We start from the raw sequence: 22,673 nt of genomic DNA, 5'->3' as shown, positions 1-22,673 counted from the left end.
AGCAATCTGAATCTTACAAACAAAATATTGAGCAAAAGAACATCAGCATTGGGCATAAGCCACAAACCCAGAAATAGCTTTTTGACCTGGAGAAAATTATTTAAGCTTCAGTTTACTCATTTGTAAAATGGGGATAAATAATAACAATTACAGAATATAAGTATTATGATACATTTAAAGTAATTAAAACAATGTCTGGATCATAAAAAACCCTCAGTAATAGTTTTACCACATTGTTGTTGTTTTTGTTATTATTGTGACTAAGAAAATTGTGGTTGGGCGAATTTTTTGGTGTTTTTTGGATTTGACACCAGAAGTAAAGATAGCAAAAGCAAAAAATAAACAAATACATCAAGTTTAACCTTCTGAACTGCAAAGGAAATCATCAACAAAACTAAAAGGCTACCTATGGAATGGGGAAGATATTTGTGAACGAAGTATCTTATAAAAGGTTAGTATCCAAAATCTGTAAAGAATTTATCAAAGTGAATACCCCCAAAACAAATAATCCAATAAAAAAAATGGGCAGAAGGCATGAATAGACCTTTTTACAAAGAAGACATCCAAATGGCCAACAGACATATGAAAAGATTCTCATCATCACTCATCATCAGAGAAGTACAAATCAAAACTACAATGAGATATCACCTCACACCTCTCAGAATGGCTAAAATCAACACAAGAAATAATCGGTGTTGGCAAGGGTGTGGAGAAAAAGGAATTCTCTTGCACTGTTAATGGGAATGCAAACTGGTGCAGCCACTGTAGAAATCAGTGGAGGTTCCTCAAAAAGATAAAAATAGAACTAGCCTATAACTCAGTAATCACACTACTGGGTATTTACCCAAACAAAACAAAACCACTAATTTGGATTGATATTCAGAATATATAAAAAACTTGTACAACTTAATAGCAAATAAATAATCTAATTTAAAAATGGGCAAAGGACCTGAATGTTTTTCCAAAGATACACAAATAGCTAACAAGTACATGGAAAGTTAGTTTTTATCTTTTTCACTTCTAAATAAATTTTAGAATCAATCTATATAGTTCCACAAAATAAAACAAAAACCACTACTAATCTTTTTACTGTCTCATAGTTTTGCCTTTTTCAGCATGTCATATAGTTGGAATCATACAGTATGCAGCCTTTTCAGATTGTCTTCTTTCACTGAGTAATATACATTGAGGATTCCTCCATGTCCTTTCATGGCTTGATAGCTCATTTTTTAAAAAAGTTTTTATTTTAATTCCAGTTAGTTAACATCCATTATTATATTAATTTCAGGTGTACCATACAGTGATTCAACACTTCCATACATCACCCTGTGCTCATCACAAGTGCACTCCTTGCTCATTTCTTTTTAACACTGAATAAGATTCCATCATCTGGATGTACCATAGTTTATTTACCTATTCACATACTATAAGAGACATCTTGGTTGCTTCCAGATTTTAGAAATTATGAATATAGCTGCTATAAACACTTGTGTGTATGTTTACATGTGGTTGCAAGTTTTCAAAACTTTGGGTAAATGCCACGGAGCATGATTGATGGATTGTAAAGTAAAAGTACGTTTAATTTTGTAAGAAATCTCCAAACTGTCTTACCATTTTTTAAATGTTTATTTATTTTTGAGAGTGGGGGCGAGGGGCAGAGAGAGAGGGAGACACAGAATCCAAAGCAGGCCCCAGGCTCTGATCTGTCAGCACAGAGCCTGATGTGGGGCTCGAATCCACACACCGGGTGATCATGACCTGAGCCAAAGTGGGATGCTTAACTGACTGAGCCACCCAGGTGCTCCTGTCTTACCATTTTGTATTCCCAATACTAATGAATGAGGATTCCTGTGCTCCACACCCTCACCAGCATTTAGTGTAGTCAGTATTCCAGACTTTGGCTATTCTAAGAATTTTTTATTGCATGTCATGCACCATGTATAAAAGAACCACAAACAAAAGCTCTTGATGAGATATTCTAAAGAGAGTTCTACCTTTCCCCTTTTAGGCAGATAGGATAAGGGAATGCTTGCCTCAATCCAGTTGGACATTTAGCTGAGTGAGGGCTAGACTGCAGCTTTTTAAAAAAATTTAGTTAGTTAACATATAGTGCAATATTGGTTTCAGGGGCAGAATTCAGAGATTCATCACTTACATACAACACCCAGTGCTCATCACAAGTGCCCTCCTTAATATCCATCAACCATCTAGCCCATCTCCCACCCACCTCCCTCCATCAACTCTCAGCTTGTTCTCTATCACTAAGAGTCTCTTGTGGTTTGTTTCCCTTCTCTTCCTCTCCCCTTCCCATATGTTCATTTGTTTTGTTTCTTAAAGTCCACATATAAGTGAAATCATATGGTATTTGTCGAAGAACACATTCTCAATCCATCAAGATAAAAGTTACGTTCTTCTATTCTCTGCATTATCTCAATTTTTTTGGTCCCCTTTTCTGTGTTGATCTCTTTCTCCAAACATTTGGTGATTCTTGGTAGCCCATTCATATTTAAAGTTGAGATAACAAGAATTTCTTTGTCCATGGGTGGGCCTTGTCTGCCAGTGGACTTCACGATTAAATAATCAAATGGTTAAATAACTTTTTCATTGAAAAGCCCTCAAATGTCAGTATGTGTGTATCTTCTCTAGGGAAGTTCAGTTTTAATAAATCTCAGTTTACTTCTGGTTTGTTCTTCTCTAGAATGCAAAACCTTGGTGGGACTTTGTTTTTTAAATTGCTGAAAGACTGCAGAAGATCTACATCTGCCATTCAGTTTGCAGTCTCCCATGGCTTTAAATTGGAGCATGTCTGTTTCCTAAAAATTGGTTAGTTGATGCAGATTTCACCTTACCTTTTAGAAGTATTTGACCTAGCTCCCTGTATTCTTGTGCAGTACCAGAAGTCAGAAAATGTCTGGTATGGGAAATCTGCTGAGCATTTAAGTCTCATCAACTTTTCAATTTGTCAACTAGCCCTGCCAAACTGTTAAAAGCTTTGTTGGTTTTCCTTTCTCCCAGTAGAGGCTTTTTGCCTGGGTAAGCCTGATATTCAACCTGTTATTAGAGTTGGTACATTTTCCAGAGGAGAAAAATAGTTGGAGATTGTTAACTCACTTTGGAAAAATTTTGTCTTCCTTGGAATGTTAATTTATTTAATGCTTGTTGTTTCCATTACTATCTGGTACATTTAAAACTATTCTTGTCAATTATTTAGTTTTTTCTAGGTATACAGGATTGTTGGCTCTCATGACTTTTTATTCAGAGGTATCTGAATAGATACATTTTTAAGGATTAATGTAATTTAAATTTTGTTTTAAGTTTTTATTTAAATTCTAGTTATTTAACATATAGTATAATATTGGTTTCAGGAGTAGAAGTTAGTGATTCATTACTGACATATAACACCCAGAGCTCAATTCAACAAGTGCCCTCCTTAATACCCATCACCCATTTAACCCATTTCCCACGCATGTCCTATCATCAACACTCAGTTTGTTCTCTATTGTTAAGAGTCTCGTATGGTTTATTTCCTTCTATTTTTCCCCCCTTCCCATATGTTCATTTGTTGTTTCTTAAATTCCACATATTAGAGAAATCATATGACATTTTCTTTCTCTGACTTATTTTGCTTAGCATAATAAACTCTAGCTCCGTCCATGTTGTTGCAAATGGCAAGATCTCATTCTTTCTGATGGTTGAGTAATATTCCATCATATATATATATATATATATATATGTATATATATATATATATATATATATATATATATATATATATATATACCACATTTTCTTTATTCATTCATCAGTTGATGGACATTTGGGCTCTTTCCATAATTTGGCTATTGTTGATAATACTGCTATAAAAATGGGATGCATGGACCCTTTTAAATCAGTATTTTTGTATCCTTTGGGTTAAGTACCTAGTAGTGCAATTGCTGGGTTGGAGGGTAGTTCTATTTTTAACTTTTTCAGGAAATTCCATACTGTTTTCCAAAGTGGCTGCACCAGTTTGCATTCCCAACAACAGTGTACAGGGTTCCACTTTCTCCACATCCTCGCCAACATCTGTTGTTTCCTGTGTTGCTAATTTTAGCCATTCTGACAGATGTGAGGTGGTGTCTCATTGTAGTTTTGATTTGCACTTCCCTGATGATGAGTGATGTTGAACATCTTTTCATGTGTCTGTTAGCCATCTGTATGTTGTCTTTGGAAAAATGTCTTGAATTGATATTTTTGGTGCTATTATTACTGGAATCTTTTAACAAAGATTTGTTTCTTGCTCATTGATAAAAATATTGATTTTTGTATATTATTTTGGAATCCAGAAATTTAACTAAAGTTTCTTCTTTTTTTTTATCTTTTTTAAAATTTTTTTTTCAACGTTTATTTATTTTTGGGACAGAGAGAGACAGAGCATGAACGGGCGAGGGGCGGAGAGAGAGGGAGACACAGAGTCGGAAACAGGCTCCAGGCTCCGAGCCATCAGCCCAGAGCCTGACGCGGGGCTCGAACTCCCTGACTGCGAGATCGTGACTTGGCTGAAGTCGAACGCTTAACCGACTGCGCCACCCAGGCGCCCCTAAAGTTTCTTCTTAATGTAATAATTTATCCATAGATTCTTTTAGAGTTTTGTATGTAATCAATAAAAAAATCTATGAATAATGATAATTTTGTATTTCTTTTCCCATATTTCTTTCTTTTTTTCTTCTTTTTTTTTTAATTTGAGAGATAGAGCATGAGCCAGGGAGAGGGGGAGAGAGAGAGAGAGAGAGAGAGAGAGAGAGAGAGAATATCGTGAGCAGGCTCCATGCTCAGTGCAGAGCCCTATGTGGGACTTGATACAGGGCTTGATCCCAAGACCCTGGGATCATGACCTGATCCAAAATCAAGAGTAGGATGCTCAAGTGACTAAGCCACCCAGGTGCCCCTCTTTTTTTAAAATTCTTAATGAACTGAAGTAAATAGTACTTCCATAATAATGTTAAATAGTAGTCATGATGGCAGCTATCTTGTCATATTCACAATGTCAAAGAGAAGTATTTTAATATATTACAGGTAAGTGTGATGTTTTCAGTAAGTATTTTTATAGGTATATTTTATAACATTTAAGGAAGTTCTCTTTCATTCTTTGTTTGCTATTTTGGGGGGAAGAATGAACATCAAATTTAATCAAAAGATTTTTTCCTATGTGTCTTTGCATAATCAAAATATTGTTCTCTTCTAAAATGTTAATGTGGGGGCGCCTGGGTGGCGCAGTCGGTTGAGAGTCCGACTTCGGCTCAGGTCATGATCTCACGGTCTGTGGGTTCCAGCCCCGCGTCGGGCTCTGTGCTGACAGCTCAGAGCCTAGAGTCTGCTTTGGATTCTGTGTCTCCCTCTCTCTGACCCTCCCCCATTCATGCTCTGTCTCTTCTGTCTCAAAAATAAATAAACGTTAAAAATAAAATAAAATAAAATGTTAATGTGGTGAATTACATTTTAAAAATTTTAACTGGAATTGAATTTCTGAGATAAACCCAACGAGGTCATGATATATTATGCTGTTTATATTGTTAAATATGATTTATGAACAGTTTTTAGGATTTGTTCATCCATGACTATGAATAGAAAAGACTTACAATTGGGGCACCTGGGTGGCTTGATTGGTTGAGTGTCCGACTTCGGCTCAGTCATGATCTCACAGCTTGTGAGTTTGAGCCCCACGTCAGACTCTGTGCTGACAGCTCAGAGCCTGGAGCCTGCTTCGGATTCTGTGTCTCCCCGTCTCTCTGCCCCTTACCCCCGTTCACGCTCTCTCTCTCTCAAAAATAAACATTAAAAATTCTTAAAAAAAAGACTTACAATTTTGTTTGCTCATACAGTCCTTGTCAAATTTTAGTGTTAATGTTATGTTGGCCACATAAAATTATTTTTGGAGTGTTGTACCTTTGTTTACTCTATGAAGGAGATTTTGTTATATTGTAAGTACTTCTTTCTTAAATGTTCAATGGAAATTGCAGTGAAGCCAATTTGGCCTAGAGTTTCTCTGTAAGAAAATTTTAGTTTTTTCTTGCTTTAATAATTATAATATTCAGATGTTCCTTTTGTTTTCTAACAGTGCCTTATTGTTATGTGATATGAATACAGGGGAAATCACAAATCTTAAATAAACAAAAAGATGAATTTTGAGAAAGAGATACATTCATGTAAGCATTACCTAGATTGAGATAAAGAACATTCCATGATCCTAGAAAGTTCCCTGTGTTCCTTCTAGTCACTCTTCACTCCCTTAAGTTATCATTGTTCTGACTTCTTTTATTATATAGATTAGAATTGTCTGTTCCTGCTCTTTATATAAATGGAATGAATCATAGGGTGTGTACTCCTCTTTTATCTCACTTCTTTTTCTTAGCATCATGTTTCTGACATCCATGCCTGCTGTATTAGTGAAACTTTTCATTTTAATATTGACTACAACTCCAATGTTTGACTATGCTACAGTATGTTTATACATTCTATTGCTATGGACTGTTTTCCCTCCAGTTTTTAGCTATTATGGATAGAGTTGCTATGAGCTTCCTTATACAAGTGTTTTTGTGAACATATAATTTCCTTTCTATTGGTTATATACCTATGAATAGTATTGCTGGACTATAGTTATAGGTGTATGTTAAGATTTATGAGAAACTGCTAAAGATTTTTTTCAAAATGGTTGTACCGTTTTATACTTCCACCATTCATGTATGAGAGTTCTATTTGTTTGACATACTTAAAAACAGTGAATATAAGTTGGTCTTTATTCATCCTAGTAAATGTGTAGTGATACCTCACTATAGTGTTAATTTGGTTTTCTATAAGGAGTAATGATGCATCTGGTGTAGATACACCATGGTGTATCTTAATATAACTTCTTTTTGCAGTGTCTATAAAAGTATTTTTCCAAATTTTTGTTACTTATAAGTCATTTTTAACTGTAGTATAAATGTCAAAAATATTAAAAATAAATATAACTACAATAATTTTTAATGGGAACACAATAAGAAAGATGTAAATTATGACACGAAAATATAAAATGTGTTTGGGGGAATAATAGGGTAGTTTTCATATGCAATTGAAGTTAAGTTGTTATTATCTCAAAATAGGCTACATAATATGTTTTACGTAAGTCTGGTGATAACCAAAAAGTGAAAACCCATGGAAGTTTTACAAAAGATAAAGAGAAAGGAATGAAAGCATACCACTACATAAATCATAAAATCATAAAGGAATATAGCAAGAGATGAGGAAGAGAATAAAAAAGCTATAAAATAGCCAGAAAACAATTAACAGGATGGTAATATTTAGTTCTTATATGTCAATAGTTACCTTAAACTTAAATGGATTAAATTCTACAACCAAAAGACAAAGAGCTGCTGAATAGAGAGAAAAAAAAACCCTGAAAAAACAACACTCATCTCTATGCTGCCTACCAGAGATTTACTTCAGCTTTTAATGACACTCATAGCTCAAATTGAAGGAATGGATATCAGGAGTGGCTATACTTACATCAGATAAACTAGTCTTCATACCCCACTTTCAACATTGAAAAGATAATCCTGACAAAAAAATCAATGGGGAAACAGCAGATTTGAACCACTTTAGGCCAAAAGAACCTAACAGACATATACAGAACATTCCATCCAGTGACAACAGAATACAAATTCTTAAGTGTGCATGGAATTTCTCCAGCATAGATCAAAATCTTAACAAATTTAAGATAATTGAAATGATACTAAATATTGTTTCTGACCACAATTGTGTAAAACTAGAAATCAATAACACCAAGAAAAGTGAAAAATTCACAAATACTTGGAAAAGAAGCAAGACACTGCAGAAAAAAAATCAATGGGTCAAAGAAGAAATCAAAATGGAAACCAGAAAATATCTAGAGACAAATGAAAATGCAAACACAACATATGGAAACATATGAGATGGGGCAAAAGCAGATCTAAGAAGGAGTTTATACTGATAAACACCTACAATAAGAAAAAGAGATCTTAAATAAACAACCTAATTTTATACCCCAGGGAACTAGAAAATGAATAACAAATTAAGCCTAAAGTTAGCATATGGAAGGATATAATAAAAATTAAAGCAGAAATAAGTGGAATGAGACTAGAAAGAAAATAGAAAAAATTAAAACCAAGAGTTAGTTTTTAAAAGATAAACAAAATTGACAAATCTACCTATATTAACTAAGAAAAAAGAAGAGTCAAACACAATTATAAATGAAAGAGGACACATTAAAACTGATACCACAAAATTCAAAGGTTCATAACACTAGTATAAACAATTATATATCAACAAATTGGGTAACAGGAAAAACAGATAAATTCCTATAAGTATACAACTTACTAAGACTGAATCATGAAGAAATAGACAATCTGAACAGAACAATAAGGAGATTGAAGCAGTAATCAAAGACCTCCCAACCAAGAAAAACCCCAGAGAAATAGTTTCACTAGTGAATTTTACCAAATATTTAAAGAAAAATTAAAGCTGATGCTTCTCAAATTCTTCCAGAAAATTGAAGAGGAAGGAACACTACCAAACTCATTTATGAGGCTAGCAGTACCATGGTACCAGTGCCAGATAAGGACACTACAAGAAAAAGGAAACTACAGGCCAATATCCCTGTGAATATAGATGAAAATATTATAACAAAATACTAGCAAACCGAATTCAACAGCACATAAAAAAAACATACAGCATGATGAAACTGGTTTTATCCTTAGGATGCAAGCATGGTTCAACATATACAAATCAGTAAATGTGATAACCATATTAATGGAATGAAGGCTAAAAATCATATGATAATCTCAACAAATGCAGAAAAAGCATTTGAAATAATTCAACATCTTTTTATGATAAAAACTGCCAAGAAATTGGATATAGAAGGAATGTACCTCAACATAATAAAACCTGTATATGAGAAACCCACAGCTAAAACAATACTTAATGGTAAAACCCTAAAAAATTTTTCTCTAAGATCAGGAATAAAACAAAAGTGCCACTTTCACCACTCCTATTCAGCATAGTATTGGTAGTCCTACCCAGAACAACTAAGCAAGAAAAATAAATAAAAGGCATCCAAATTACAAGGAAAAAGCTAAAATTTCTGTTTCTGGATAACACGATCTTATATTTATAAAACCTTAAAGTTTCCACACACTAAAATGTTGGAATTAATAAATGGATTCAGCAAAATTGTAGGATACAAAATTAGCACACAAAAATGAGTTGTATTTGTATATCCTAAAAATGAATAATCTGCAAAAATAATTTAGAAAACAATTCCATTCACAATATCATTAAAAATACTATTCTTAGGAATAAATTTAACTAAGGCAGTGGAAGATCTAGACACTGAAACAATAAGACATTGGTGAAAAAATTGAAGGAAACTCAACTAAATGGTATTGGTGAAAAAATTGAAGGAAACACAACTAAAAGGAAAGATATCCTAAGTATATAGATCAGAAAAATTAATATTGTTAAAATGTCCATATTACCCAAAGTGATCTATAGATTTAATGCAATCCATATCAAAATTCCAATGGTGTTTGGAACAGCAATAGAAAATAATTCTAGGGGCGCCTGGGTGGCTCAGTCGGTTAAGCGTCCGACTTCAGCCAGGTCACGATCTCGCGGTCCGTGAGTTCGAGCCCCGCGTCAGGCTCTGGGCTGATGGCTCAGAGCCTGGAGCCTGTTTCCGATTCTGTGTCTCCCTCTCTCTGTCCCTCCCCGTTCATGCTCTGTCTCTCTCTGTCCCAAAAATAAATAAACGTTGAAAAAAAAAATTAAAAAAAAAAAAGAAAATAATTCTAAAATTTGTGTGGGATCACCAAAGTCCCTAAATAGCAAAAGCAATCCTGAGAAAGAATATCAAAGCCAGAGGCATTCATGCTTCCTAACTTCAAACTATATTAAAAAGCTATAGTAATCAAATCATTATGGTACTATTATAAGAACAGACACATAGACCAATGGCATAGGAGTGAGAGCCCAGATATAAACCTACATACATATGGCCAACTAATACTCCATAAAGCAGCCAAGTATACTCAATAGAGAAGGATAGTCTCTTTAATAAATGGTGCTGGAAAAGTCGATATTCACATGCAAAAGAATGAAATTGGACCCTGCACCACTCATAAAAATCAACTTAATAATGGATTAAATTTTAAATGTAAGACATGAAACCATAAAACTTCTAGAAGAAAACATAGGGGAAAGCTCCTCCATGACATTGGGATTGGCAATAACTTTTTGGATATTATACCAAAAGTGCAATAAGCAAATCAAAACTTAACAACTAGGGATACATCAACTAAAATATTTATGCTTAGAAAAAGAAATAATAAACACAATGAAAAGGCAACCTACAGAATGGGAGAACATATTTACAAGCCATGTATCTGATAAAGGGTTAATATCCAAAACATACTTTAAAAAAACTTCATAATACTCTATAGCAAAAATATAACAAATAACCCAGTTAAAAGTGAGCAAAGAACCTAAATACACATTTTCTCAAAGAAGATATATACATGACTTATGGGTACATTAAAAGGCTTTCAACATAAAAAGAAATTATCAGGGTAACGTAATTCAAAACCACAATGACATATCACCTCACACTTGTTAGAATGACTATTATAAAAAAGACAAAGATAACAAGTGTTGGAGAATGTGGAGAAAAGAGAACTGCTGTGCACTGTTGATGGGCATGTAAATGGTACAGCCATCATGGTAAACAGTATGGCGGTCTGTCAAATTAAAACTACCAAATCATCCACAAATTTCACTTCTGCGGATATATCTTAAGGAAGAAAAATGACATTAGTATCTCCAAGAGATATTGGCATCCTTAAGTTCAGTGCAGCATTATTTACAATAGCCAAGACATGGAAACAACCTAAGTGTCTATTGATGGATGAATGGATAAAAAATGTGGTATACATATGCAATGGAATATTAGCCATAAAAAAAGAAGGAAATCCTGACATTTGTGACAACATGGATGGACCAGGAGGTCATTTATGCTCAGTGAAATAATCAGGAAGAGGAAGACAAATACTGAATGATTTCACTTATGTGTGGAATCTAAAAAAGCTGAACTCGTAGAAGCTAAGAGTAGATTGGTGATTTCTAGGGGTTGGGGCAAAAAACTGAAAAGGAATAAATACTCCCAAACTAATTTTGTGAGGCCAGCATTACCTTCATTAGCTAGAGAAGGACACCACAAGAGCACTATAGACCAATATCCCTGATGAATACAGATGCAAAAATTCTCAACAAATATTAGCAAATTGAATTCAACAATACATATAAAGTATTGCACATGATGACCAAATGGTATTTATCCCTGGGATGCAAGGATGGTTCAACATACAAAATTCAATAACTGTGATATACCACATTAGTAGAATGAAAGACAAAAATCATATGATCATCTCAATAGATGCAGAAAAAGCAGTTGAGAAAGTATAGCATCCTGTCATGATACAAAGCCCTCAACAAATGTATCTCAACATAATAAAGGTCATATATGACAAAACCACAACTAAAATCATACTCAACAATGAAAGGTTGAAAGCTTTTTCTCTAAGACTGGAAACAAGACAAAGGTGCCCACTCTCACAAATCTTATTCAGCATGGTACTAGAAGTTCTAGCTAAAGCAAATAGGCAAGATAAAGAAATAAAAAGAATCTAAAAAGAAAGGTAGAAGCAAATTGTTATTTGCAGATAATATAATCTTATATATAGAAAGTCATAAAGCAAAACCTGTTGGAACTAATAAACAAATTCAATGAAGTTGCAGGGTTTAAATTGATATGAAATTAGTTGTATTTCTATACAGTAGTGACAAAATATCTGAAAAAGAAATAAAGAAAATTATCCCATTCACAATAGCATCAAAAACAACAAAATAGTTGGGAATAAATTTAACCAAGGAAGTGAAATACGTATACAATGAAAACTACAAATTTGGATGAAATAAATTGAAGAAAACACAAAGAAATGGAAAGATATTCTGTGTTCATGGATTGAAAGAATTAATATTGTTAAAATGTCTATACTGCCCAAAGCCACCTATACACACAATGCAATCCCTATCAAAATTCCAATGGCATTTTTCATAAAATAGGAAAACCATCATAAAATTGGTATGGAACCACAAAAGACCCCAAATAGCCAAAGCAATCTTGAGAAAGAAGAACAAAGCCAGAGGCATCACACTTTCTGATTTCAAACTATATTATAGAGCTATAGTAATTAAAACATGATTTTTATAATTTAAACCTGGTTGCTTTATCTTGCACTTTTAAAATTCACAAAAAGCTTCAAAATATCTGCTTTCCGCCTGTTGATCATCAAGAACATGATTTTTTTTCTTTAACTTTGATTTTCTGTAGTTTGAAAATGATATGCCTAGGTGTAATTTATTTTTTTTATTTTTGTGGGGTGCATTTTTCTTGCATGGTGTTCTGTGAGCTCCCAGATTGGTAATTTGTTGTCTAACACTATTTTGGGAGAAATTCTTCGTAATTATTGTTTCAAATATTTCTTTTGTTCCTTTCTCTTTTTACTTCTCTCTCTGGTATTCCCATTATGCATATGTCACAATTTTTGTAGTTGTCCCAAATCTTTGGATAGTGTGTTCTATTTTTTTTCCAGTCTTTGTTCTCTTTGCTTTTCAGTTTTGGAGTTTTTACTGATATATCCCCCAGTGCAGAGATTCTTTCCTCAGCTGTGTCTAGCCTAATAATAAGCCCATAAAAGTTATTCTTCATTTCTGTTACAGTGATTTTGATTTCTAGCCTTTCTTTTTGGTTCTTTCTTAGGATTTTCATCTCCGTTTACATTGTCCATTTGTTCTTACATGTTTACTTTATCTATGAGAGCCCTTAGTTTATTGATCATAGTTGTTTTAAATTCCTGGTCTAATAATTCCAACATCCTTGTCATGCCTGTTTCTTGTTTTTTTAATATTTTTTAATGCTTATGTATTTTTGAGAGAGAGAGAGAGAGGGAGAATGTGAGTGGGTGAGGGGCAGAGAGAGAGAGGGAGACACAGAATGTGAAGCAGGCTCCAGGCTCCCAGCTATCAGCACAGAGCCTGACACGGGTCTCGAACTCACAAATCACGAGATCATGACCTGAGCCGAAGTCAGACGCTTAACCAACTGAGCCACCCAGGTGCCCCTTGTCATGCATGTTTCTGATGCTTGTGTTTCTTCAAAATGTGGCTTTTTTGTTTTTGTTTGTTTGTTTTGTTTTGCTTTTGCCTTTTGGCATGCCTTGTAATTTTTTCTTGGCAGTTGGACATGATATACCAGTTAGAAGAAACTACTGTATATAGGCCTTTAGTAATGTGATGGTGAGGTGTGGGGGAAGTGTTCTATTCTCCTGTGATTAGGTCTCAGTGTTTAGTAAGCCTGTGCACCTGGGCTGTGAACTTCACAAGGGCTTATAAATTCTTTTCTGTCTTCCTAAGAGAGCATGACTAGAGTGAGCTAGACTTGGCTATTTTCCTTTTCCCATGCAAAAGATTAGAGACTATTGGAGTTGGTTATTTCCTTTCCCCGGGCTCAGTTATGATCTGATAATACCCTAGCAGATTAGGCTCTGGTTAACTAAATTCTCCTGAGGGCAGGCCTGTTAAGAAGAACAGAGTGCTCTGGCATATTTCAAGATGGTTCCTTTTCCCCTCCCCCTGCCAGAAGTCCAAGGGATTTTTTTCTCTGCTATTTATTGAGAATCTGATCAAGCTCTCAGAGGTAAATGTGACAGTATTGTGGGGGCCTCCCTATTAATGGGTCCCCCTGGAGTTTTTAACTCTTATACTTATCCATCCTGAGCCTCCAAGCAATTCATCAATTATAATTCAGGTTTTCCTACCCTGACATTGAGTTCTTTGGTAGTTTCAGTGAGTGAGTCTCTGCTGTGGTGAGCTGTTACTCCCTAAATTAACTTCTAGGTCTCTCCAGTCTTGGAGATAGCAGTTTGCCTTGTGTTCTCACCTCTTATATGGATTCAAGATGTTCTTGTTCTTGTTCTTGTTGTTTTAGTCTGTTCAGGGTTTACTTGTTAGGATGAAACAGTGACTTTGGGAACTAGAAATTGGAATTACACCCTTAATTTTTCAAAGTTTGTTTAGAGTCAATATTGTACTTTCTCATGTAAAATGTAAGGACCTTGTCAATGTATAGTTCTTCTTATCCCTGCCCCTCTTTCATGTTACAGTTGTCGACTGTATTATGTCTATCTGCATTATTTACTGTACATTCCAATGTTATAACATTAAGTGCTCATGTATAGAGCAAATAAATTAAGATAAATTATTTTACTTATCCACACATTGCCATTTTTAATGTTCTTCATTCCTTTCTGAATATCCAGATTTTCATCTGGTATTATTCCCCTTCAGACTTAAGAATTTCCTTTAATATTTCTGATACTATAAATATGCTGGTGACAAATTGTCCTAATGCTCATTTATCTGAAAATATCATTATTTTGCCTCTATTCATGAAGGATATTTTTGATGGATGTAAAATTCTGTATTGATAGATATTTTCTTCCATTTTATCACTTTAAAGATATCTTTTTTTTTCTGATGAGAGGTTAACAGTCAATCGTATTGTTGTTCCTCAGTATGTTATTTTTTCTGGATTGTCTCAAGATTTTCTCTTTATATTTGATTTTGAGTAGTGTGACTGATTTATCTGGGTGTGGTATCCTGCTCAGTGAGGGGCTTACTGAGTTCCTTGAATCTGTAAATTTACATTTCATTATATTTAGAAATATCTTAGGCATTATTTTTCAAATTTTTCCCCCTCTTCTTTTGTTCTTTGCCTTCTGGGACTCCAATTACATGTATGTAAGAACTTTGATATTATCCAACAGATCACTGAGGCTCTGTTAATCTTTTTCAATCTTTTCTTTCTCTGTACTTAAGATTGAATAATATTTATTAATTTGTCTTCAGGTTAACTTACTCTTTATTCTCTCATTTCCACTCTGCTGTTAAGCCCACCCAGTGAATTTTATTTCAGATATTTTAATTTTCAGTTATAGAATTTACATCTGATTCTTTTTAATTGTTTCTATATCTCTGATATGATTTTCTATTTGTTCTTTTGTTAAAATGTATTTTCTTTTATGTCCATTAGTGTAGTTATGATGACTTAAAATTCTTTTCTGCTAATTCCAACATCTGGTCCTTCTTAGGACTATTGTATTTTCTCTTGAGTATAAATGACATTTTCCTGTTTCCTTGTGTGTTTTTTTCCCTAGTAATTTTGGAGTGTACCCTGAACTTTGTGCCTGATATATTGTAGGATCTCTATATTCCTTTATTTCTCTGTAAAGTTTTTTTTTTTTTTCCAGTAGGTAGTTAACTGAACTGAAACTCTAAACTCTCCCTGTGGTGGACAACACTGAAAACAGTTTAATTCTTTCAGCTTTTTTAGGCTCTTTGGCATCTGTCCCCACATGCATAATTTATGGTTCCACCAGAGATTTGGTTGGGAAATTTATACACAGAATTGGGGTCTCCCACGGTGTTGTTCTCTCAATTCATGAATTTCTCTCATCACACTCCAACTTCAGTGGTTATCTTGAATTTTGTGTTCTGGTTCCTCAAGCCACTAGGACTATGAGCAGTTGAATGGTAGCTGAATGGCACTGATTTGTGAGAGCCAACTGTGCACATCTCTTCCCAACTTCATGTTGATGGAATTGGCCATAGTGGGAATATTTACACTAAGGAAATTGGGAAATGTTATAAATCAGGCTTTTATTTTTTCCTGAAGAACCAGTTGTTAAACATTTAACAGCTGCAACACTTGTAGTTTCTGTAAGTTTTAGTTACTGTTTTGGCCTGGAGCCTGCCTCATGGAGCAAAAATTTCTTAGAAAATGCAAATTCACATGGTATTGTACCTTTCTTATGATTGTCAACCTTCCATCATCAACTCTTTCCCAATTTATGTCTACTTATGATCACTTTCCAATGCATTCAGATTGTTGTTTTGTTTATTTTTGTCCAGAGTTTATTGTTATTATCTGCTTGATAAAAACTGCTCCATCACTACTAGAAGTGGTCCTAGTAAAATTTTTTGGTGGTTTGCAGTGGACGGGGAATATTTATGAAAATGCTATTAATTTTACACAGAGCTAAAATTATGTGATTTAAATAATAGCTTTTATTATGAGATTATCTTCATCTAGCTTATTTTTATCAAAATATCTTTTCTTTAAAAATGATATCATAGATGGTTTATTTGTTTAGTATATTTATTTCACACAAAAAAAGTTGGCCACTGTAGTGGGTTGAATAGCATGTCCCCCAAATTTTTGTCCACCCAGAGTCTAAGGATTTGATCTTATTTGGACATGTGATCTTTGCAGAAGTAATTAAAGATCTCAAGATGAAATCATTCTGGATTTAGGGTGGACCTTAATCCAATGACTGGTTTATTTATAACAAAAAATATGGGGAAATCTGGTCATACAGAGACACAGAGGAGAAGACAATTAGAAGAATGAGGCAGAGATTAGAGTGATTCTTCTACAAGCCAAGGAATTTCAGGAGCTACCAGAAGCTGGAGTTAGCAAGGAAAAAGTCTCCTCTAGAGCCTTTGGGAGAAATGTGGCCCTGCCACCTCTTTGATGTCAGACTTCATGCCTCCAGAACTGTGAGACAAAATTTTTTGTTGTTGTTTTAAGCCACCAAATTTATTGTTATTTGTTATGGCAGACCTAGGAAATAACATAGCAGCCTTATGCCAGTTCATAGCATTTTTTTTTGCCATTTTGTTAATCCATCAAATCCAACAGACACTTATGCAAACAAATACACTTGCTTTATGTACAGCTTACATGTTGCTTTGGTGGACAAAAATACTGTATCTGGGACCAGCAGACTAGGTGCTTGATTTTGTCACTGATTCACTATGAGATTATATGAGCTATATTTTTTCCTGCAGGCCAGTTTCTGTTTCTGCATAATGAGTTGGTTATCTTTCTGGGTCCTTTTAACTCAGTGACTCTGAGCCTATGGATCCCTGTCTCTCTCTATACTCAGTATATGGGTATATGTTTTAGAAGAAGTATACAGTTGAAGTGGAGCACATGTTCCTCACTGGACAAGAGTAGAGTATTGGGAATTTGGGGTAGGGGGATAAAAATAGCCCACTGTGGGAAAATTTTTAAATGCCTACCACGCCTCAGTCATTGTATGTACATTGAGGTCAGTACTTTTATGCTAATTATTATATGTAGGATAGGAGCAACTTTTTACACATATGCTCATTTTCATATTGCCCTTAAAACATTCAAAATGGAATGTCATGTTAGTGTGATTTGGGGTCCCATTTGGGGACCCATCTTGGGAGAACATTTGAAATTTGGCAGTGTATTTTTCACTATTAACAGATGTCTTCATCACTTGGGATTTTTCCCTTCTAAAGCCTAGATTGTTAGGTATCAAAGCATCTTTCAAGATTATCTACATCTATCACCATTCATTTTACCATTGAAGATGAGAGCCAGATTAAACAAGTGACTTGTCAAAGATACAGTGGAGCAATTTTGAGAGGCAGGACTCAAACCTAAGTTCCTTTATTTTATTCTTAGCCTAGGTCTCCTTCTACCCTCTGTTCCATTGTTATTGTACTTTGCCCAGTTTTTTCCCCCAAAGGGAACACAATTCTTTTATATTTTGAGTTTACTAATCTCCTTCTCTTCTCTGTCCTATTCTCCCATGGGCAAACTCAGATGTGGGCTTACACACTTCCCTATACCTATATTCCCTTCTGAGGTTTTTGAAAGGAAAACATTGTGGTTCTGCTGCTTGTCTGTTTTGCCTGGAGGGAAGCTCCAACTGACAATTCTGAGCTGGGTTCACACTTCTACTTGGTTGGGGTGGAGGTGGCAGTCAGGTCATTAGGGGATCAATGTGGCTGAACCCTTTCTTTTGAGTGGAGGGGGCATGACAACCTCTTTGATGTAATTTTGTTTAGCTGTTATTGTCCTCAGAGATGGAATGTGAACAGACAGGATTGTGAAACCTTTATTTGGAGCCTAAGCTAAGAAGGCACACCCATAGGGATATAAGGGAGACAGACCATTTATTTTCCGTCTTGGAGCAGCTAGCAAGCATTACACATCAGCATGGTAATCCATACTTCCTTTATCCTCCTATTCACTGCTCTTACCATTTTGTTCTCTTTCTCTTCCCCTTGGTTCCTCTGCTCCTACCCTTTCTTCTGAGCTTCCCTCTATTTTTTCTGCTGGAAACATTAAATAATAAAATACTACTTTAGTCTTTCTTGAAACAACCGCAGATCCAAAGCCTTGCAGCACTGTATTCGGAGCCCCGGCACAGCCGCGTGCTCAGCACTAGGCAATGGTGAATCTAAAGCCAGCAAAGGGGGAGGGGAGGAGGGAATAGAGAAGAGATAGGGAGAGGCGGGAGAAAGAGAGGGAGAGGGGGAGGAGAGGGAGGGAGAGCGTGAGCGCGCGCAAGCTAGCGAGCAAACCAGAGAGACGAGAGAGGGACCAGGAGAAAGACCCAGAGAAAGAGAAGAGGAAGCCGAGCTCCGTGAGGACTCAACCTCCAACTTGTTTCAATTCATTCATTCTTCTCTTCTCTCCGCTTCGGGGAAGTGATTGTGGCGCTTGGTAAGGAACACAGATGTCCCTCCTTCCCCCTCCCCCAAGCTCAGGTCTCCTTTAGCGATAGCATCTCTCCCCCGTACTGAGAGTCTCCTTGGGTTGGCCGGGGAGGCTGAGACATGCTCTGCAGCTGTGATGCTATCCTGGGTTCCCCAGTGGGGCTGGTGGAAGCCCAGAGTTGGCATCTGGGCAGGGAGGCACTGGGGTAAAACCTGATTTGGGGAGGGGGGTTGCGATGTGGTGTATGCGCGATTTGCTTCATTGTCAGTGAATTGTTTTGTTCCTTTTTGGAAACAGGTCAGCCTTGACCTTGCAAATTGCTTGGGGGGCCTGGCAGCTGCTGCAGAAAGCCACCCAGTGTCCCTTAGCCAGAGCAGACAGCACTGTCATGACCCCCCAGACAGCCCAAGGCACGGGGATGGGGTAATGGCTGGAGCTTCCTTCCTCCTTTAACTCTTTCTCTGCAGCTGTTTCTCATTGCTGGAATTGAGAAAGAGGGAGAATACCATGCAGCCCTTTTCTCCATCTCCCTATTACCTTTCGCAGATGCAAGTGAGTAGAAAGTTGTAAATAACTGCTTCCTTTGAAAGCAGGTTGAGACCTCCCCCCTTCCTTTAAGGGGTTCATTGTGGGGTTGGGCCTGAGTTCCTTAACAAACTTGGGAGGCTTTTCTTGCTTCCCAGTGGGGAGCCCCATTGCTTGCCGTCTCTCCATCCTAGGTAGTAAAGCAGACATGCCAGACCAGGGATTTAGATACCCTACCCCATCCCACTGGCAGGTATCATGGTATTAAGTCCAGCAGTGTCCTTGAGAGGGAAGAAACACCTGATGGTTTGTCTGGAATTGCCTTCCCAGTTTGCTGCTTCTCTAATTGTGGCTGAGGATGGCATAGGCAGGAGAACTGGGGGAGGGGTGGCTTTTGGATTTAGAGCAGGGTGAGAAGCCAGAATTCCTGGTGTGAAATGTATGGTTTATTGAGGATCAGCAGGTTCTGGATGTCTGGAGCTATGCAAGGACTGGCTGAAGGTCTTGTAATATATCCCCTCTGAAAATGCTAGGAGAAGGGGTCTAGTTGCTTGATGGGAGCTTTTTCAGTTAGCAACACTGCCATGCCCTTGGTAGCAATTATTACATCAACATACTAATTGCTAACATTGCTGAGTGCTTGGTATGTTTTGGATCTTAGGCTTAGGGTCTAATGTGTATTCTTATATCAACACTATGAAGCAGATACTACTATTATCAGTGGTTTACTGATGAGGAAACTGAAGCACAGGTTGAATAACGTGTCCAAGGTTACGGAGTAATTAAATGTCCCAGCTGGGGATTAAAACACAGGCAACCTGGTTCCAAAATGCTTGGTCTTGACCATTAAGCCCTACTGCCTCCTTGGGGAAAATTTTGCACCTTTGTCGGTTAGGCAAGTGGACGTGTGGTAGGAAGGGTACTGCTTGGCAGAAAAAAAAAAGGAAAGTAGTAGCCTAACCTTTGTGTAGAGTAACAGGAACTTAGAGTGGGGCATAGTGGCTGGTCATTGTGGAACTCTCACCTGGGTTTCCTGGAGGAGCTGCCTAAGAGGTTTTCCTTGGCCAGCCTGCTTTCCTTTGAAAAGGATACCTGGAAAGACTTCACTTTTCCACTGTTGTAGCCTCATCCATCTCACATTCAGCAAAAGACTGCTTTTTTCAGGACCAGATCTTGCCCTTATTTTCTGAGAGCTTAGAGTCACCTTGTCCTGAAATTTTTAGATTATTAAAACCTTGGAACTGGAAGATCATTAAGCTTGCTTCTCCACCAAGTTCTTGAATTTTTCCTAAGCATTCAATTCATTGACTTATTTCTATTTGATCTCCCTGCAGTGATAGAAAGCTCATTAGATGGCTTCTTTTTTATCTTTGAATAATTCTGATTGCCAGAATGTAGCTCCCATTATAAGCCAGGGTCTGTCTCCCTGTAACTTGTATTCATAGGTTCTTTGGGACTAGCTGCAACAAATTTGCTTCTTCTTAGTTGAAGACAGCAATCATACCTCTTCCCTCAGGCCTCAGATCTGATAAGACTGCAACTAAAGGATCATCATTTGCCTCATTTTGGAAGCTAGACTTTTATTAATATGGCCCAGTATCCCATTCTCTTGTCAGCCACACAGTGAGAACACTGAGCTTTCTAAAGTAGCCTTGATAGTGTATGCTCTCTTCCTTGGAAAAGCTTGCTATTTGGTATCAAGTGGACTCATGGGAATAAAGAATCTCTCTTTTTTCCCTAAAGACCAAAAATCAGTTTAGTACTAGTCCTTCTGCAGCCCCAGAATGTCCAAATAGCAGCCAAACAATAGGCATATGGGAAGATTTGAGAACAGGGGTTAAGAGCAATTATCAAAAAGGAGACACTTGGAATAGTGGAGATTCAAGGTCCACACAATATATAGAAGGTAGAAGAATAAATTCTTGTATCAGAAAGTATTTCAGAAACAATGACATCACTGATGGAATCCCACAGAGTGGGATTGGGTGGAATAGGAGTGAGCATCTAGTGTTCTAAAACTGATCTGGGTGTTAGGAAACTTGAGTTCTATTCCTAGCTCTGCTAATTTGCCAATTACCTTGGACACATGAGTCCCTCTCCATGGACCTCAGTTTTTCCATCTAAAAATGATGAGGTGGATTGTATCACCAAAGGTCTTTCAGCTCTATACTTCTCTATCTGAAGTAAATTATAAAATGTCAGGGTTCTAAGGGCTTCAGAGATCATCCAGGGCAGTGTTTCTCAAACTTTTATGTGCAAATGAATCTCCTGCAGATCTTGTTAAAATGATAATTCTAACTCAGAGGGTCTGGGGTACAACCTGAGATTTTCCATATTGACAAACTGCCATGTAAGCCTGAATCTGCTGTTCCAGTGGTTTTCAAACTACCTTGTTGAAAGACCAGTTTTTAAAAATTTTCCAATCCATGACAGACTGCTACTTTAGTAAAATACATTATGGGTTATTAGAATATGAAAGAAAAAAGAAACAAAATATAAGCTCACATTTTTATTAGTAGATTCAACAAACATAAGAATTATCTTTAAATTTCTATAATATTTTATAAGTACTTATTCTCAATTTCTGCACCTAGGTCATTGCTGCTTGGCAATAAAAGTTTGCAGACAGGCATTGATCGGCAGATCACACTTTGAACAGCACTGGTCTAGGCTACTGCTAATTTAACAGGCCCAGATTGGGCCCAGTTATAATTTCTAAATCATTTTTGCCAAATTATTTTTCACCCTGAGGTTATGGGCCCAGCACGCTTCTGCTGTGTGACTCTGCTACCACTTTCACCCTCAGGTTAAATGTCTCCTTTGATGGAGAACTTAATATCCTTACAAAGTAGCATTACTTAGATGCTGTGACTGTCAAAAAGGATTTTTTTTAAAAAGCTTCCATAAATGCCACTCTGAGACTATATATTCCAAGCAAGTAGAGGGCTGTGTCACTCCAGTTTATTGTACTATCAGCCACTAGCCTAGTGTGTGGTATAGAGTAGGTTTTTAATAAATGTTAAGTGGATGAGCAAGGCACTTGGTGTTAGTTATGCCTTTTGGAGCTATACATTCATTAAAGAAAGGAAATTTTGGTTTCCTTCCAGAACTGGGGAAACATTGTTTATCCTATTGTATAAATTTCTAATGGTGGCTATAAGGCCAGTTTACCTGGCATCCCAATTTTACTTTAAAGGAATTATATCAAGCCAGGCAAAGATTTTGTGTACTCTAAGTCCCAAGTCTTTACCTTTAAACCACTTGTTCATTAATTCAGTGGGTTCAACAGTTATTTGTTCAGTGATGTGATTAAGCACAATACAGATGATACAAGGGTGAGAAAACAAACAAGGCCCTTGCTTACTTGGAGCTTACAGTTTGATGGTGAAGTAGCCATAAATCAGATACTCACACAACTGTTATTTCAGTTAGTAATAAATGC

The 22,673-nt window shown here is 36.3% G+C and overlaps 1 protein-coding gene across 3 annotated transcripts in view; it reads left to right on the top strand.

Annotated features, from left to right (window-relative positions):
* The first annotated feature begins 18,523 nt into the window (after positions 1-18,523).
* The window catches only part of GABRA3 (gamma-aminobutyric acid type A receptor subunit alpha3), a 330,232-nt gene continuing 326,082 nt past the window's right edge, over positions 18,524-22,673 (top strand). For 2 of the 3 annotated variants that reach the window (XM_053201836.1, XM_015068025.3), the window contains exon 1: positions 18,524-18,712. The gene's annotated coding sequence lies outside the window, so the exon portion shown is untranslated. Of the gene's footprint in view, positions 18,713-19,173; positions 19,259-22,673 lie in introns of all 3 variants that reach the window. The other variant, XM_053201834.1, reaches the window with a different exon arrangement.

This window comes from Acinonyx jubatus, chromosome X (genome assembly GCF_027475565.1).
Source record: "Acinonyx jubatus isolate Ajub_Pintada_27869175 chromosome X, VMU_Ajub_asm_v1.0, whole genome shotgun sequence".
NCBI lineage: Eukaryota > Metazoa > Chordata > Mammalia > Carnivora > Felidae > Acinonyx > Acinonyx jubatus.
This window is presented reverse-complemented; position numbering and strand designations above follow the sequence as displayed.